The sequence below is a fragment of the Sturnira hondurensis genome, unplaced genomic scaffold (genome assembly GCF_014824575.4).
Source record: "Sturnira hondurensis isolate 20B ecotype Veracruz unplaced genomic scaffold, ASM1482457v3 Scaffold0013515, whole genome shotgun sequence".
Lineage (NCBI taxonomy): Eukaryota > Metazoa > Chordata > Mammalia > Chiroptera > Phyllostomidae > Sturnira > Sturnira hondurensis.
This window is the reverse complement of record NW_028086146.1, coordinates 1109539-1126115: the sequence shown is the minus strand read 5'-3', so window position 1 is coordinate 1126115 and position 16577 is coordinate 1109539. Positions and strand designations below refer to the sequence as shown.

At 39.6% G+C, this 16577-nt stretch overlaps 1 pseudogene; it reads left to right on the top strand.

Annotated features, from left to right (window-relative positions):
• Nucleotides 1-14993: 14993 nt before the first annotated feature.
• LOC118997806 (keratin, type I cytoskeletal 18-like) lies at nucleotides 14994-16338 on the top strand (annotated as a pseudogene).
• The last annotated feature ends 239 nt before the right edge of the window (nucleotides 16339-16577 follow it).

The window sequence follows — 16577 nt, the reverse complement described above, 5'->3', positions numbered from 1 at the left end:
TTTGTCCGGTAGAAGTTAATATATGGTGCTATTTCACTCAAATCCAAAAATATGTGGGTCCAGGATTATGTGTGTTGCTTCGGTTGCCATCATAAAGTACCATGGACTGGGTGGCTTAAAAACAGAAATTTATTTTCACACAGTTCTGGAAGCTAGAAGTCTGAGAAGAGAGCATCAACAAGGTTGGCTCCTTCTGAGGGCCATGCGGAAAGGATCTGTTCCAGATCCTTCTCATCGGCTTGTAGGTGGTCATCTCCCTGAGTCTTCACCTTATCTTCTTTCTATGTGTCTCCGTGTCCACATTTCCTCTTCGTATAAGGATACCAGTATTGGATGGGGGCCCACCTAATGACTTCCTTTTAACTTGATTTCCTCTGGAAAGATCCTATCTCCACATGTGGTGATATTCTGCTGTACTGGGGGTTAAAACTTTAACACATAGATTTTTGAGGGGGACACAAATCAGCTTATAACAAGACCAAAAGGGTGGAAAGGGAAATGACATTTCTCAATTTTACCATTAATAAACTTCTGAAAAAAATTGGTTCTCCATTCTTGTGTTTTGAGGCTCAGCTTTTTCACAGAGCTTAGTACCTAAGGCAGGAAGAAAACTTTAGCTGGCAAAATAATAGACCCATTGATCTAGAATAGCAATTTTCAAGCAATGTGCTGCAAGAATTTTTACAATGTGCAATATTGGGCTATTTAGTCAGGGATACTAACCTCTTTTCCCTTACATTGTCAAATAAAAACAAATAAAAACAGCCAATGCAACAATAGCTGTCTGCTGTGAATGAATCAAAATTATATCTCTATTTGTCAGATTGGCAAAAAATATATATTTTTTGGTGTGGCACAGAATTTTAGCAATTAGTTTATGTGTGCATGAGATGAAAAGATTGAAAATCACCAATCCAGAAGGTAAGAATGCTCCCTGATCATTTTGAACTCCTTAGTCCCTGAATGTGCTGGTGAAACAGCTAGATGAATACTTTGTTGGTTGAGGCTCCAGATCCTAATAATCTAAAGGAGAAGAAGGTTGCTACTTCACAATATAAGCAGAGAAGCACATGTCTAGAAGCCAATAAATTCTCTGGATTGTCTCCAGTGTTCAACAGTGATAGTTAATGATTAACTATGGCAACCACATAACTATAGGATGCGGGGGCTCAGACTTGTAGAAATAAAAGTATGGGCTATCCTGCCATGGGTATTATACCCTCAGTGAGGATGCAAGAAGCAGAATGAAGAATGAGAAAAGGAAACTGCTAATGTGTTGTGGATGCGATGGTCATGGTATATACTCATACTTTCTTCCTTGCTCAAATATATTAATTAACCTTTTCTTTTTAAAAAAAGATTTTATTTATTTATCTTTAGATGGGAAGGGAAGGAGAGAGGGAGAGAAATATCAATGTATGGTTGCCTCTGGTGCGTCCCCTACTGGGAACTGGCCTGCAACCCAGGCCCCCGCCCTGACTGGGAATCAAACCACAGTTGTTTGTTTCACAGGCCCACGCTCAATCCACTGAGTTACACCAGCCAAGGCTAAACTTTTCTTTAAAAAATTACTTTCCCCTGTTATTTCATATAGAGTATATGTATGCTGATTAGCAATTTAGTTATGGTTTGTTAATACAAAATTACAGTTAGCTAGAATAGGGGTCAGCAAACTTTTTCTATAATGGGTCTAACCGTAAATATTTTAGACTTTGGAAGCTATGCTGTATCTGCAGCAATTACTCAGCCATTAGAGCACAAAATCCAGCATAGACAATGCACAAATAAATGAGCATGGCTGTGTTGCAATAAAACTTTACTTACAAAAAATGACTAGGGGGCCAGATTTAACCTGGAACCTGTAGTTTGACAAATCCTGAACTAAAGGATAAATGTGCATCAAGATATTTAGAGTCACTAGTGAGGTTTTGATTCTCCCCTTTGTGGAGTCGGTAAGGAACTCTTGCATTTCGTTTTATGGGAAAATGTTTTGGTTGCCATTGTTATGTTGAAGTTTAATTATAAGACTTCGTGAACCCAGCTAAGTAAGTGAACTGTGGAAGGCATCACAAAGTTGCTTACTCAATTCCCAATCCTAGCTCTTTTTATCATGCTTTTCTATACATTAAACAGTGGAAAGTCAACACTTCAATTCTAAGAATCTCTGTTAGTTGGAACTTTACATGTGACCTAAGTTCCACTAAGAAAAGACATCCATTCAAGACCTGAAAGTAGGAATGAGTAAGGGGAAGGAGAGCAGCACAAGCACATTAGACCTTCAGAGAAGCACAGCGGCACGAGTGTCTGGTTCTCTAGGGCTGACCCAGGGAAGACTTTACTATGTGTCCCTAAAATCCCTGAAGTTGAACAGAAAGCAGCATTGCAGGGGAAATGCACAACATCAGTTCTGGGCAGGACTGGAGATTTCTTTAGGCGGCAGGGTTTCCAACAGTTGGCATCCAAAGTTGGTTTACTGCCCTCCAAGACAGTAGAGTACTAAAAATACTACTTTTTGTCATATGAATCTCTCCTCTTCTGAATAAGGACTCTCTTTTAATAATTTTTTATTACCCAGAAACTAGTATAATGCCTAACACATAGCATATTATGCCATGTATAATGCACACCCATGTTTTTGGCCCAAACTTTAAGGGAAAAAATCTTTTGTTTTAATTTTTAATTCAATTTTTCATTTATTTATATCCAGATGCTTATGTTTTATACTATAAAGGAACTCTAGCATTTATTTTTGAACATATCATGGGACAAGAAATTTTATGTAACAAATAATTACAGAACACAAGAACAGATACAAGGTATTTCAGGTACTACCCATGTGTAATAAGCACTGTTTTTCTTCCCTCAAAAATTTGAGTGAAAAAGTACACAATATACATGGCAAAATATGGCAGTTGTTATATATTAAAATGTAGCAAATTAAAATGAGTCCCACATTAGTATCCTGAAGAAAAGAGCCTATTGGCTGACGTGTATAAGGCTGAGAACGCTGCAGTGGTTCTGTCAACGTCATTTCCCCCAGATCAGCAACTTCAGGGCCTTCAGCAAGGAAATTCAATAATGTAAAGGCTTTCTAAATAAGGCTGGTAAGACTGAAAGCACATATTTTGTTCGGCTAAAACTTTACCTCTCATAGACAAAACTATACCTCCAGAGGTAACACTGCTATGCAGTGTGTGTATAAAATCATTGATTTACATTTATAACCAGCAATGAAATAACTACCATTAAACACCTCAGTGGCAAAGTCTAGATATTGGAGAGGAAAGCAGTTATTGTATATCTATCATGTATTATATATCTATTATTGCATATCTCTAAATATATGTTCTTATTTAATTCACACAACACTACAAAGTGTATGTTATTCCATCTCCACAACCCCATAACATAGGTATCATGAGAAAAGCAGGAGTGAGGTTGGTTAAGTAACTACTAATAGACATTTACTGAAATGCTATTCCTAGAATGGATCATCCTCCCCATTGGCTCAGGCCTTGCGTAAGATCTTCCATTTGCCTATAACGTTGTGCAGGCTTGGTTTCAACCAATTATTATATATTTATCCTTCATATATCAGCCTAAATATTGCTTACTCAGATAAACTTTCCCTGACTCCTCCACCAACAGAATCAGGCATGACATTCCTTCCTATATCTTTTCTTCTCTGCGCATATCACAGTTTTCCACTATTCACTGTGTGGCCATTGGATTTGTCTATCTCTCTGCTACCATGTAGGCTCATTGGGGCTTCCTAGATCTTTGTATCCTCTGTGCAGTGGCAGCACAGAGCCTGACACACAGTAGGTCCTCAGTAAATATATCTTGGGTGGATAGATAGATGGATGATTGAATATCATATGCCAGAAGTATTGCTAAACACTTTACCGTAACTATTTCATTCAATCTTCACAACATATGTCCTATTTTTATCCCCATTTTGCAAACGAAGAAGCTGAAGAGTAGAAGTATAATAACTTGCTAAGGTTCACCTTAGCAAGGTATAGGACTGAGTGACAGAACTGAGAACCAAGTCTGGCAACTTTCCATGACACCATATTATTAGTATACATATTAATTAGCATCATCAGATAGAGTTGTACTGACCTTCATGTGAAAGTGAAGAATAAGTCGTTACAAGACAAGCAAATAATGACAAACATAGTTTTATCACACACAAAGGCTGCTACAAATGGAAGAAACAACACCAGGGCTAGACTCGAGATTCTTTTCACACTTTTGTGGAAGGAAGAAAACACAAGAGCATTCAGGAAACTATAGTATAAGAACTTTAGAAATAGCTCAACAAATCCTTTTATATACATAGAATTTCAATAGCATCATCATTTCAAAGAGTGGTCACTTTAGACTTTGGCAAAAATAAAAGGCACTAAATAAAAAACTATAAATTGACAAGTAAATTATCTTCCATACAACCTCACTGTTTTGGAAACATTTTTTCATAAATTCCATCATCTGGATTATGTTACTTATAGATAAATTTTATTTATGAATATATCTATTCAGACATAATTTTATATAAGTACATAACGTGGAGCTTTTTGTTTATTTGTTTGTTTGTTTGTTTATCATTTTTTATTGTTCGACTACAGTTGTCTCCACTTTCCCACCACCACTTTCCCCAGCCCCACCCACCCCCACCTTTCACCCTCCGTTCTTCCCCACTTTGGCTTTGTCCTTCGGTTTTTTATACATGTTCCTTTATGACCCTTCCTCTTCTTTCCTCCATTATCTCCCTCTGCCCTCCCCTTTGGGTACCCATCAATAAATGAGTGGATCAAAAAACTGTGGTGCGTTTACACAGTGGAATACTATGCAGTGGAAAGAAAGAAGGAGCTCCTTCCATTCATAAGAGCATGGATGGATCTGGAGAGCATTATCCTTAAGTCAGATAAGCCAGCCAGTGAAAGACAAATACTGTATGATCTCACCTATAAATGGAACCTAATCAACAAAACAAACAAGTGAGCAAAATATAACCAGAGACACTGAAACAAAGAACAAACTGTTTGTTTGTTTGTTTGTTTGACTTTTACAATCTCTTATTTTCTACCTATGTACATCAGCCCTTACTCCCATCCCAAGAGTATCCATTTTTACAGCCTAGTCTATATCCTTTTATATGTTATTTATGCTGACATAATTCTATTTAATCATATACATTATATGATATATATGTATAGATACACACATACTTACACATTATAGGGACAAGGTTTTTCAGTCATTGCTTTACAAGAGAGAGCCAACATTATTTACGCTTTTCCGCATCCTGCTTTTCTCCTTCAGCTTCCCATGGAAATCCTTCCAACTTGATTGGGATTGCTCTAATTCATTGTCTCTTAATGACTACATAGTGCTCTATGATCTGCATATATTGTGTAACTTACTCAGTCCTGCTCCTATTGAGAGGAAGTATTCTTTTCTTACAGGCCACTAGAGAGCACCTTGGAGCAGAGTCAGGTTCAGCAGAGACTAGTTTGGGGCGAAGATTTAGAGACATTTTTGTTACTAAATTTGCCTCTTCATCCTCACTGTCCTGATTAAGGTTTTGTGATTCTCAGCTCAGGGAGAAAACCCAGAATTCTCTTTCCCAAGCAGTGTCCTAACCATCCCAGCCCCTCTAGGACCATAACAGACTTGCCACAGTTGTTCACAAGCGCAAAGGAAAGAGACTCTGCAGAAGTATTATAATAGGCATAACCAACAAGGACAGCCACTATCACTGCGATTACAGCCACTGTCACTGTGATTACTGTAGTTTAGGGACAGCAAAACATGGCCAGTAATCAGGCTAAGACCTGGAAAAACCTTATCTCACTTTATATTCTCCACAATCCTGTGAAGTTATCACAACTAGCATCCCACTATACAAATAAAGTGTGTGGTATAGAGATAACGAACACAGAGAGAGACTCAGACCCTCCCGAGATACCAGGGATTCTCCCCATGCCTGTGTATTAAGTCTGTCACTGGGTGGCCCTTCCTGAATCTCTATCTCCAACTCCTGGCACCACCTATCTCAATCCAAATTCAATCCAAATTTCCTGCAGTTTTCCCCAAACTGCAGAGTTCCTGTGACTTGGCATTTGCTATTAAGGCTTCCCCGGCTTCCCCGTGTGTGTTCCTCAGCTTTCCAAGAGCAGCACCTTGACCCCCACCAACCCTCTCTCTGGGAGACAAACTGCTCCTTCTTCCAGTAATCACGCTACAGTTTGCCCTGACTGCAGAGCTTCCCCAGGTAGACTAGGTACTCCTTATATCTCAAAATAATGAGAAAAGTTACTTACTTATCTAATCCCCTTTCTAAAAAGACAGTTCTAGAGCCAAGCATCACTGCTCTTAGTATCCCCGTGCCTGGCACAGTGCTTGGCACATAGCAGATGTTCTCTATATGCTCATAAATGAAACAATGACTGAATGTGCTGTGAAGGCTCTCTTAAAAATCCAGAATCAGAACCAGTTCTTAGCAGCATAAAATAAAGAATAGAAGCCAACAGACTTGGGTTACTTCTTTGCAGAGGATTGGGTCACAGACGATTTCCGTGACCAAGCCCATCAGTAGCAAATAAGGAGCTTCTGGCTTTTGTTCTGCAGCTGAGCCTGCAGAGCTAACTTTGCCTGTAGATCCAGGTAGTTAAAATTGAAGAAAGAGAGAGTGTGTTAGGCTATTCACATATGCCTAGGGTCTGCTATTAGTTGCTGCTGAGAAATAACATGAAAATTTTTATTAGAGCAAAAGCACTTCAGGCTCCAGAAGTACACAGCAGCTGTTGAAGGGGAAAAGAGGAAGAAAATTCACCTTTCATCAGAAAAATGTGTGGTAAAAGTGGATTTTTTTTTCTGTAAAAACACATGAAAAAACTGTTTGTCTTGCTTGGTCTTACTTATTATTTCCTCTTGCAAAAGGCTTATCAGTCCTCCTGGTAAAAGAAATGAAGATTCAGTGATGGGAAAGCCACAATTAGAAGTTTTCTTTCTCATATGGTTTTCTTCACTATAACCTCCCGATGCTACTAATGAGAATGCCCAATTATTACATGTATTGCTGTTCAATCATACACCATTTTCTGAGAGTTTGTTCTAGTGGGAGACTGGGTTTTTGCAGGATTCTTTGCTCAGGAATACAGCTGAATAGTCATAGTTTAAGTGGAATTTGCAGCCACAAATGTGTATGTATTCAGAGGCATTGCAAGGAGAACTTGGGCGATTTTTCCCCCTTCTCTGACAGAAATTGATTTTCTACTTTTTTGCATGCTTCAAGTCTACTACAATAGAAATACATATATTTTCCTCTTCATATCTCCAGAGTTTAAATGCATTTTTAATAACACAGAATTAGAGATTTGGATGGGATCTCTAAATGTTATCTGCCTCACACAGGCAGAACTCTAACCTAACTAATCCCTGAAAGCATCCACCCTTTTCTCAGAAACACCTCAAAAGGACATCGCACACCAGTGCATCCTGCTATCTCTTGGCACAATTTGCTTCCTTGAGGCTGGTACCATTGTCTTCATTTCCTCTACTGCTCAAGTAGGAGTGTAGCTTTTCCATTGCCTTCATTTCCTCAGCTGCCCCCATAGAAGCTCAGTTCTTTTCCATTGTCTCCAGAGTCACTGTAGGCTTTTAGACTGTAGAGAGGCGTCTATAGACAACTTTGTGCTGTGTTGTGCCTCTGTATCTTTTCGCATCCTATGCCATCTGCCTGGAACCCTCCTCACCTATGATTCACCCTCTCCCATGTTACGAAATCCCGTTGAATTTCCAACGCCCAGGTGCTTTGTGAAGAGCCTCCTCATCTCCACATTCTGTCACTCCCCACTCTAGGCCATGAATTACTAGTTCCTCAGTGCTACCAGCAGGTCTTTTAAAACTGTGCTGTTTAAAATGTAGTCTTGCCCTGGCTGGGTAGCTCTGTTGGTTAGCACATCGTCCCAGTATGCCAAGGTTGCAGGTTCAGTCCCTCTCAGGGCACATGCAAAAATCAACCAGTGAATGCATAAATAAGTGGAACAACAAATCAGTGTTTCTCTCTCTCTTTCTCTCTCTCTAAAATAAATAAATTAATTAATTAAAAGAAAATGTAGTCCTTAGACCAGCAACAACTACATAAATTGGGAGATTATTAAGACTGAGCGCTCATATGTCTGGGAGTAGGGTCTGGGAACCTGGGGTTTAACAAGGTTGCTTAAATTTAAGAAGAAGTATTCCTCAATAGTGTAATCTCAGATGACCTTTGGCAATTCTGGATTTAATGCCCTTGATAAAAGAGAAGGTTCATGACATGGAGTTACCATCTCACTGAAGAAAACTGGAACAGAATCCTGTGGAGGTTGTTCACTGGAAAAAAAGTCTATAACAGCCCCGACTCTGCAGCTCACTGAAAATGCTGCTCTTCGTTCTTGAGTACAGACATATTTTGAGGGAGGAATTACGTGGCAAATTTGGAATATCGGGAGTAAACGTTTTTGCCCTTTTAACATTGGGTTGAAATTATTCCTTTGAATGTTTGCCTTCCATTTGCTGTAAAGTGTAGATCCATCTCTCACTCACCTCAGAACAGGTGAGTGCATGTCCTGACCCATGAGGAGCATTAAGACGTTAACTGAAATGATGAATGAATAAGTGTCCATACAGAGCATTTCTTTCTGCAAGCTCACTGCCTATGTTAGATAATACAGCCTCAAAATGTAGTTTTGGTTTAGTCTCTATAAATAGTTTTGTCTTAAGCTACTGTTTTTCAAGGTCCCTGGACTAACAAACTGCATCAGTATTTCCTGGGATGTATATTCTGTACAGATTCCTGGGTTTACCACAATATTGTATCCAGATCTCCAATTTGTGATACCCAAAATCCCAGGTGATTCTTATGTAGACAAAGTTAAGAGAACCACTGGATTATGTGGTTACCCCAATTGGTAGCACTCTAAAATTGATCATTAGCCACAGAATAAGAAGGGGGAAAAAATCCCTCACCAAAAAAACTCATTATCAAAATTCAGTAGAGGAGGACTCCTGATGAGACAGGAAAGAAAGAAAGAATTCCGTGGAGACATGGCATTATGCAAAGACTCGAACAGCCCCATGAGTTCCACGGCAGGTCTGGATTGAAACCCATACCTTTGTCAATCGTTGCTCTGGGAAGTGGGGAACAGCTTTGCTAAGCCATCCCTTATGTAAGAAACCGGTGAAGTATACTCCCAGGAATTTAAACTGACAAAAGGAAAACAAGCAAAGGAAGTTGGGGGATTGTTTAAAAAAGAAAAGAAAGGAAAAAGAGCCAAACAGAGTTATAAATTATTCCCAAGCTACAGAGGCCCAGCAGACACCGATCCACCATGGTATGATTTCAAGGGGTTGCAAACTTTATTTCCATTCCGAGAGTCCCTGGAGATGTGCTGTTCCCCAATTTGAGAAAACACCTAAATTATAAATACCCTGAGGGAAAAAACACATGGCTTAAATTCAAAATAGAATATAGAAACCTAGTGGTGAGGCTGCGTAGTTTTTTTCCTTTCTAAATTACCCCATAAAAACAGAGCCAAACCAAAAAGCCACAATGTTAATTAAGTTATTCTCATGAATCCCAGAATAGGAGTACGTGGGGACAAGTCACCAAGACCCATGTAGTATCAACCTCTACACCAGAAGAAGCCAAGGAAGGTAAAGGAGCATCTAACAGATCTGAGAATAAGATAACTTCAAAATTGCCAGTATATATTGTCCGGGGAGTTGGGGGTGGAGTGGGCGGGAATGGGCAGTCTATTTGAGGACTGCAGCTGAACTGGAAGGGTTGTTTGCAAGTGAGTGCGATGGGATGGCACTAAGGTTTTAAGAGACTGGATTAATCTGGGACTTAGGAACTGTGGAAACTAATTTGCCAAAGTGCCCCCACAGGGCAGAGCTCCACACCAAGGAGAAACTGCTGGGAATAGAACCCAAAATGACTGAGAGGGGTGTGGGGGAGAAGGCCCACAGAAAGTGGGGATGAGGGACAAACCACAAGACCTCCGAAAGTAGGAAAGCATATTTTTGAACAAAAAAAAATAAACAAAAAGACAAAATTTTATGGCAGTGGAGCTAAGAAAAAAATATTTTTGAAACAAAAGAAAAACAAAAAACAATAAATCCAGAAAAATCTCTACAGCAATCCTGACTTGTCCCTTTTTTCTAAAAGCTGAGGAAAATTAATCTCATGTAAAAATGAGCAATACAAAAGAATCATAATTGAATTCTATATATATTTTATAAGAAAATTAGGCATGGGAATACATTTTGAAATGAAAGCACTCCTGAAAAATTCCCAAAGAACAGATGAAAACAATAGCCTAATATTTTCAAGTAAGCTGAAGGAAATTTTTAAAGGATTAATTATATGAAAGAACAACATAAATAAGAATTAGAAAAACTCAAAAATGAGGTGAAAGAACTGAAGACAAAACAAGAAAAAATTTTAATTATTGGAAAATATAAAACCTGAACTACATCACAAAAGAAGATTTCCAAATGGCCACTAATAATGTGAAAAAAAAGCTCAAGGTGCCCTGGCTGGTGTGGCTCCATGGATTGAGTGCCAGCCTGCAAATCAAAGGGTCACAGATTCAGTTCCCAACTAGGGCACATGCCTGGGTTCCAGGCCAGGTTCCCAGTAGGGGGCCCATAAGGGGCAACCACACATTGATGTTTCTCTCCTCTCTTTCTTTCTCCCCTCCCTGTTCTCTAAAAATAAGTAAATAAAATCTTTTTAAAAAATGCTCAATGTTGCTAATCAGAATTTCACATTTAAACCACAAGATATTACACACCCACTGGAATGGTTAAAATGGAAAAGACTGATAATACCAAGTGCTTACTAGGATATAGCACTACTGAAATTCTTACACAGTGCTGGTGTGAATGTAAAATTGTACAGCTTCCTTAGAAGCTGTTTGGCAGCTTTTATTACAGGTAAAAAGTACATCTGCCCTATCATCCAACATTTTGGTTCCTGGATATTTTCCAAGAGCAATTAATGCGTATGCTCTCACAAAGGTTTATACAACAATATTCACCACAGCTATAATTCATAATAGCTAAATATCTGGAAACAACACAAATGCCCATCAACAGAAGAAAGAATAAACTGTGATATATACATCAACTGCTGATATATACTATGATGAATATTATGTTGGATATTTTGGATGTATTGGATATTGTATCAGATACGTTTTTATAAATCTCAGAAAAAAAGCATTACTTTCAGTGAAAGAAGCCAGACATGAGTGTACATACTGTTATGAATTCATTTATTTGAAATTCAAGGTCAGGCAAAAATAACCTATGGCAATAGAAGTCAGAAAAATGGTTACCTCTCTTTAAAAGTAAGAGTTTTTACTGGAAAGAAGCATGATGGAACTTTCTGGAATAATGGAAATGTTCTGTATCTTGCTCTGCTTGATGGTTACAGACATATTTATACATATGTGAGCCAGGGTACCACGAGACCACTCCCAAGTTCAATGAGGAGGACACACAGAACTCAGCATATGGTCATACTATAATTTTATATGGGTGCAAAGTATAAATTAGCAAACAGAAAAAGCACATGGGACAAAGTTTAGAGTAAACCAAGAACAAGTTTCCAAGAGACCACTTCCAGTGAAGTCACACAAGACTAATTCCTGCAGCAACAAGTTGTGATATGTGTAAAGTGTTTTCTCCCAGAGAAACCCATTAGACACCCAGTGCCAGGGGTTTTACTAGGAGCTACTCAAACAGGGAGCTTCTGCCAAGCATTTACCAAAATTTCAGACTCTCATAAGGAAAGTATAAATAAGTTTATCATAAATCATGTTGCTTGCATAAATATATAATGAGCCATTCTTAACAGGAAAACAATACAAACCTTCCTTAAATTCAAGTTTCTAGATGCTAGCAAAGGACCAACTTTAAAAGCAGACCTTTTTAAAGATAGTAGTCAGGCCTGCTATGCTAATTTTTTTGCACAATACATTTAAAAAAAACTTTCCACGCTGTGCATTTAAGATGGTGCTCTTTAGCATGGATGGACCTGGACAGTGCTATGCTAAGTGAAATAAGCCAGTCAGAGAAAGATAAGTACCATGTGATTTCACTCCTATATAGAATCTAATGAACAAAATAGACTAGCAAACAATATAGAAACAAACTCATAGAGAACAGACTGACAGCTGTCAGAGGGAGAGGGGTTGCAGGGTTGGATGAAAAAGGTGAAAGAATTAAGAAAAAATCATAGACAGACAACAGCACAGTGAGTACCAGAGGGAAAGGAAAGTGGGGGAGGTAGAAGAGAGTGAAAGGGGAATAAATAGTGATTGGAGGAGACTCAACTTCAGGTGCTGAGCACCTAATGCAACATAAAGATGATGTATTTTTTAACTGTACACCTGAAACCTATATAATTGTATTAACCAATGTCACCCCAATGAATTCAATAAAAAAATAATATAAAGCAAAAAATAAAAATAAAAAATAATTTTGCTGTTTTATTGCATGGATATTATATACTCATTTTTTAATTTAAAAATATAGATAATACAAATAACAGGTTCACAGGTCTCTTCTAAGAGCAGGTTGTCAGGAGTCATCAAACAAGAAAAGCACAATGACTTTGAAGGCCTATAAACAAGGCAAAGTAAAAAGAATTTATCTTCCTCAACTTGCTAAGCTTCAACTCTCTCAGGAGCCTCATGGATCCTAGTCTTAAGCAGTATAATGTAATATAAAGAACACAGACTGTGGCATTCGACAAAATGGGTTTTAAAACGGCTCCATCATTTGCTAGCTAGGCAATAACGGTCAGGACATTTTATTCATCTGAGCTTTAGTATTTTTGTCAGCAAGATGAGAATATAATACCTACCAATAAAAAGTTGTAAGGATTAAATGAAATAACACATGCAGTCAGCATCAAAAAATAGCAAGTTCATTACTAAAGGAGCTAAAACTCTAAAAGAAAAGACAAACACAAATATGAAAGATTATAAAACAAGAGAGAATAAGTTTAGTGAGGGTTACATGAAGTTTTAATGTCTAGGAGGCCAGACAGAGGGTTCCTGCTGGCCTAGAATAGAACTTTATGAAAGAGGTAACATTTGAGCCAGTGATTGAGTGTTTGGTAGGATTTTGATATTCAGACATGAAGGGGGTTCATTTTAGGGCTAGAAATAAGTATAGGCAAATTAGCAGGCTGGATTTGTCTTGGACTTTGGGCAGCTCCAATTTTGCTGAGAGTACTAGCATTTATTTACCTGTATGACTTGCTATAGCAGGCCGTATGGGCACCAATCATAAAGCCATATAAATGAAGGGACGTAGTAGGCTCCTCCACTCTGGTTCTAAGGCAGATGCCATTTTTGCCCCTTGATACAGGAGGTCTGTCCAAAAGGTATTAAGCCACGTAGTGTGAAAAATAGAATTATTTAATGAAGAAGATACAAGACACATTTTATATAGGAAAATAATGCCTCAGTCCCCTTCAAAGTAGGCATCTTGGGACCTCACACAATTCTCCCAGTCACCATCAACTACCCTGTTGTATTTTCATGAATGTCATCAATGGTCTGAAAATCTCTTTCCTTTCACAGGTGAGTTTAGTTTGGGGAAAAGCCAGAAGTCACAGGGCACTAAATCTGGGCTGTAAGGGGGCTGAGTCACCTGGGGGATTTGATGTTTGACCAAAAAACTCTGCATGAAACGTGATGCATGAGCAGGCATGCTGTTATGATGAAGCTGCCAATCACCAGTTGCCTATACCTATGGTTTTTCTGAATCCTCTGAATAGTTTCTACAGAGGAATGTTCAAGCTTAATGCAAAATTTGATGCAGACTCATTGCTCTACTTGCTCAATCATTTTGAATGCGATGGCCACATAAAACACGTACTCATTCGATGGCATTTATTGCCCTCACCAACTAGTACATTGAAGTCATCATTGTTTAGCATGCACTTTCCAGTCCATTCTCCTCAGATTACATCATGTCATGCAAACAGTTCTCATTAGATTAACTATGGCTGAACTTTTTCTATACAAACCTCATTGTATAACCATATGGAAAATGGGCATGACCTCAGCCAGGAACACTACTGAATTCACAGGGCAAAATGGTGGCTTCTGGAGAAACATCAAACACATGCACAATCTTGCCTTTGTTTACCAGTCTGGTCAGACTCTGCCTCTTTTTCTTTTCATTTTTTAAATAGATATTTATTGAGTGAATGGGTATGAAGTATATGGGTCCCAGCCCTAAAGAGTTCACAGACTTGTCAGAAAGGCCACATGTAAATGCATGGATTACATAGAGAACAGGAGGGGCCGCAGGAGAGGGAACAGCAAAGGACTTCAGGATCACACAGGATAGGATGCATCTGGTTTCTTCTTTGACAATATGCTGGTGCTGACTGTTAAACTGAAGGGTGGATATGATAAGATCACTTCTTTCCAAAACAGGTCAGATGAAAAACCACTGGGCTCTAGGTAAGGTCAGAGTGCCCTCTACTGAAATAGGAAGCAAGAATGAGAACACAAACTATTCTAACTCTGCCTATATAAAAATATTCTCTACACCCTTCTAGTCGTAGAACTGAATAATCTTCCTCTCCTAGCAATAATAGATCTTGACCCTTGTTGAATTCTCATGTTCATTGGGAGACAATAGAGAAGAATCAAAGAACATCAGTCAAATAGATGTGAACGCCCCAAAGGCTAAACAGACTTAGACTGACTAGCACGTAAAAACTTTTCCTGGTGACTGATGGGCTATCAAAATCCAAGGTGTATTAGCCTAGGCCATTCCACAGGATGGCAGCAACACTGGAGTCCCTAGCAATCTACTATATGTTTTTATTCTCCCTGCTGCAATGTGGATAAAAAGAAACTTTTAGCAGCTTCAACCTGAGTCTTGGCATCTCACCTTTCTCCCTGAACAACATGAGCTTCAGTATACACTCCAGCTTTTCCACAAGCTACCAGACCCTGGGCTCTGTGCAATCACCCAGCTACCAGTGCGGCTGACCAGCACTGTGGCCAGTGTCTATGCAGGCACCAAGGGCTCAGGCTCTTGGCTCTGTGTCCCACTCCACCAGCTTGCAGGGCAGCTGAGGAGCCAGGGGCCTGTCTGCAGGAATGAGCGGGGGTCTGGTGGGCATAGAGGGCATCCAGAGTGAGAAGGAGACTATGCAATGTCTGAATGACCATCTGGTCTCCTACCTGGAGAGAATGAGAAGCCTGGAGGCTGATAATCAAAGACTGGAGACCAAAATCTGGGAACACTTAGAGAAGAAGGGACCCCAGATCAGAGACTGGGGGCATTATTTCAAGACCATCGAGGACCTGAGGGCTCAGATCTTTGTAAATACTATGGACAATGTTCTCATCATTCTGCAGATTCACAATGCCTGTCTTGCTGCTGAGGACTTCAGAGTCACGCATGAGACATAGCTGGCCATGCGCCAGTCTGTGGAGAATGATGTCAATGGGCTCTGAAAGGTCACTGATGACACCAATATCACTCAGCTGCAGCTGGAGACAGAGATCAAGGCTCCCAAGGAGGAACTGATCTTCATGAAGAAGAACCAGGAGGAGAAAGTAAATGGTCTATAAAACCAGATTGCCAATTCTGGGTTGACTGTGGAGTTGGGAGTCCCCAAATCTCAGGACCTTGGCAAAATTATGGCAGATATCCATGCCCAGTATGACGAGCTGGCTCAGAAGAACTGAGGAACTAGACAAGTACTGGTCCCATCAGATTGAAGAGAGCACCACAGTGGTCACCTCACAGACCACTGAGATAGGTGCTGCTTAGGTAACACCCACAGAGCTGAAATATACTGTCCAGTCATTGGAGATTGACCTAGACTCAATGAGGAATCTGAAGGTCAGTTTGAGAACAGCCCCAGAGGAGGCGGAGATGCACTATGCCAGCAGATGGAACAACTCAATGGGATCCTGCTGCACCTGGAGGCAGAGCTGGCCCAGACCCGGGCAGGGGGGCAGCACCAGGCCTAGGAGTATGAGGCCCTCTGCTGAACATCAAGGTCAAGGTCAAGGAGGCTGACATTGCCGTCTACCGCAGTCTACTGGACTTCAATCTTGTTGATGCCCTGGACAAGAGCCAGTCCTTATAAACCATCCAAAAGACGACAACTGATGGGACTGTGGATGGCAGCAGAGTGATGTCTGAGGTCAAGGACACCAAATTCTGAAGCATTAAAGGCAGCAGAAGTGGGGCATCCCTTGGCAGGGCAGGAGGCTGATAAAAAGTTCATCGAAAGAAGAAAAGGAAAAAGAAAAAGAAACTTTCACAATAATAAAAAAGTGGATAAAAAGAAGTTCAACCATGAAAGACAGAGGAAACTTTACTGCTTTACTTACTAAATCAAAAAAGTCGATCTGAAAAGGCTACATACTGTATGATCCCAATTATATGACATTTTGAAAAAGGTAAAACCACGGAGAGAGTAAAAAGATCAGTGGCTGCCAGAGGCTGAATAGACAGAGCACAGAGAGTTTTCA